The following is a 3,509-nucleotide window of genomic DNA, read 5'->3' as shown; positions in this document are numbered from 1 at the left end:
GTCATGGATACTCTATTATGTTGTACCGACAATTGTGGTTTTGTGTTGTTTAGCGCTAGTCACTACTCTTGGGCTGTGCCATCGTGTGGCAATGTAATCTTTTTCAATCTTATTGAAGTACATGTACCTCTCCTGGATAATTTGGAACATTTGTGTAGGTATGGCCTCACTAGTTGATCACTAAAAAAAAGACCACTATAAAAATGCCATTTTTTTTATAACAAACTATGTCATATGTAATTTAGTGTCTTCAAATGATCTTCAGGACACCCTGTTTCAAAACTTTAAACACTAAAAGGTTAAATTCAGGGAGCCAAACACACCACAACATTATCACGAACACATGCACACACGCAGGTACAAAGCAGTAGAGGTGATCGATTGCACTAGTAAGTACCCCAATTCATAGATTAAACAATAATAGGTCACGGTGTTTTTTTCTATTCGTTAATATATTTCCTTTCGAAAAAAGTTTTTCTTTTCAGAAATCGTTGATGTGCAAAACAAGAAGGAGCTGCTGTCATACGTGCGAGAAAATCGACAAGTCAGAGTGGACGGTTGGAGAGCCAGCTAGAGAACATGGCCAAACACTCCTTGGGCTTGTACTCCGGAGCAGTGTGACCAGCGCCCTGATCAAACAAATAAACACTTTCTTCACATTGCAACCAATGGTCATTGGCATAGGGTAATCAAAATAGAGTAATAAATACCTTGACTGTGGCAAAGGTGAGGTTATTGGAATACACTGTGGCAAACCTGCACCAGAATGAAATGCAGACCAAAGGTATAAAATACACTATTAAGAAAGTGTAGCCAGAAGTTCCACTTAATCTTACCCCCGAAACTCATCTGAAAAAAACTTACCCTGCAACTTGGCCGGTGACATACCACGGCCTCCACTCATCCACGATGGGGAATCCGAGTAACCGGATCCACGCCTGGGTGCCGATGAAAGGCCAAGTCATGTCGTGATCGCCACTGTAAATTAGACTCCGGTAGCCTCTGGTGGTGACACTCCGGTGATACTCCTCGCTGCTCGAGATGTCACCGGTGTACGGCGTGCCATGGTTGCACCTCAACCACGAACGAACCGTTCCCTGCATCCATCAAGCACTTAACTTATTTTTTCTGATTTACGATATCCTTAATCTATTTGATCTTTCATTTAAGAAATGCACTTACATTGTGGACACCAAGAGCCTCTCTTACCGCCTTGTCGTTTGCCCATATGCTGGACATGATATATCCCGCTTCCTGTAGCAATTACATAGTGAATCGAACATGCAATATTATATAATACTAATATGGTCATTTTAACAAACAATGCAAATATTAGAATGATTTTGAGGTTTCTCGGTCACTAACTCTGCACTCTGAACAAATGTCAGACAAGGGAAGCTCTGCAATGTTGTGGCCAAGCAGAATCCTTCCACCGATTGAATTTCCATCGTATTCGGGACATTCAGGTTCGAGAATGTGATGTATGTTTATGCCCTTCAAACACTACGCTTTGAAAAAAAACATCATCAATAGTTAAGATCGACAAAATGGCTTCAAATTCCCTTTTGCTGGAATTATTGTACCTTATCTATTGACTCGAGACAATTTATGCAGTCCGCATTTCGAGCCGTATCGTTGTCGGCGCCACAACTTTCCCTGTATATCTGGAATGTAAGCAAATAGAAATGTTAATCATACAGATGAATGAAGTAGCTCTACTTGTTACTACGAGAAATGATGCAATTCCCTCTACCACCTCATATTGTTCATCGGATAGCAGACCCATCCTATGTGCATATGGAACTCTAGCTGCAAAATCGGTCTTGCGATCCGTTAATGGGTTGCCTAGGATGTAACCCTGAAGCAATATGTTTATAACATTACCAAATAATAATCAAAAGGCTGCATGGAGATTAATTGGTCTACAACAACAACAAAAATCCAGTAAAAATCATTCGGATAATTACTGTAAAGATGTAAAAATGTTACAGTGAAGGTTTAACTGACCTTCAAATTAAGAACGGGCCGGTCACCCATTTCCATACCTTGAAAAGAGCACGGAATAGGTCATTTCAAGCAAAATTTAAAGGGTTGAACACTAAAGTCAAACATTTGAGTAGATGGATTGTAATTCATGTTAGGTGCAAATTTAGCAGAGAATGTCAATCAAGCAGAGTTTTTAAAATTTTATTGGAAGCATGCGATATTCGTAAAGAAGAACAAGGAAGTCTATACCTCTAGCAATTTGAAAGGTTAGAGGTGGAACAATTAAGCCAGAATACGAATCTCCGGCAATGTAAAGTGGATTCAGTAAGAACTCTGGGTGCTCCTCGTACCACTGCAGATGGGCAATATAATGAGAGGAGGGTTAACATCCTAAGACTTGTTTTCTTGGATAATAACATCATAAGAATTCAGAATCGTTATCTATGAAACAAATAAGAACTCGGAACATTGTTCGGGTGTAGCGTAGCACATCAAGAACAGACAGTATTGTACTATTCTAGGTAATTAAGTAACACGATCGAGAGTCAAGCAAGCTAATTATGGGTCAGATAGAATAGAATGCCATATGTGATCGGACAGACCTTGGTAAGGAAGATGGCGATTTGATCAATGGTTTTGGTATCGGAGGAGTTGTATCCATCTTCTGTTGCAGAGTATGAAAAGCCGGCTCCAACAGGGGAATCCAGAAAGATGATGTTGGCCACCTAGTGATTAGATGTCGATCCAGATGACGAGAGACAAGGATGATCAGACATCAGAGTGTTTAGTTAGGTGTCAACGTTCCGGAAGGGAGGTTGAAGAGAGATATACTTGCCTTGGTCCAGGAATCTGGCCTATACACCAGCTCTGGCAGACCATCGACGTAGGAATGAGACTGGAAACTGAGAGGACCTGTAACAGCAACAATCAGTACAATATGGACGTCACATCAGGATGGATTGCATGGTAGTTACCGTTTTCGTAGACGAGGGCGGAGAAGCCGGAGCATCCGGGGCCGCCGGTGAGCCAGAGCAGGACGGGATCCTCCGCCGGATTCCTCTCCGACTGAACAAAGTAGTAGAAGAAGCGGACGCCGTTGCTCTCGTCCACCTCCACGTAGCCTGTCTGCAGGGAGAAGGGGAGAGGTCCTTGGTAGCCAGGGAGATGGCTCACCACCGTAGTATTCTGCTTCTGCTGCTTCTCGCTCTGCATCATGATGATGATGATGAGGAGGAGGAAGAGGAAGAGCAGGAGGAGCTTCAAGCCATGTCTACTTCTCATTGTCTCCTCGCCCAGCTCTGCAGAGTATTTGGATAGGAGTAGCTAGTAATTTCATTATGTAGGAAACATGGATTGTCATTACATACCTAGCTTGCGTGATGACTCTGCAGTTCAATGGAGAGTCAGATCTCTGCGCGTCCAAATTCACCGTTGTGCTCTTACATTTCTTTTTGCGAATAATCCCGAGCATCACACGATGGCCGTACTCTTATATTGTGTCTTCGGTTTCAGTTAAAAATAAT

At 42.3% G+C, this 3,509-nt stretch overlaps 1 pseudogene; it reads right to left on the bottom strand.

Moving 5' to 3' along the window:
• Positions 1–545: 545 nt before the first annotated feature.
• LOC124677911 lies at positions 546–3,267 on the bottom strand (annotated as a pseudogene).
• Between the last annotated feature and the right edge of the window lie 242 nt (positions 3,268–3,509).

Source organism: Lolium rigidum, chromosome 7 (assembly GCF_022539505.1).
Source record: "Lolium rigidum isolate FL_2022 chromosome 7, APGP_CSIRO_Lrig_0.1, whole genome shotgun sequence".
In the NCBI taxonomy this organism is placed as follows: Eukaryota; Viridiplantae; Streptophyta; class Magnoliopsida; order Poales; family Poaceae; genus Lolium; species Lolium rigidum.
Note: the sequence above shows the minus strand (reverse complement) of the source record. Positions and strands in the feature narration are given on the sequence as shown.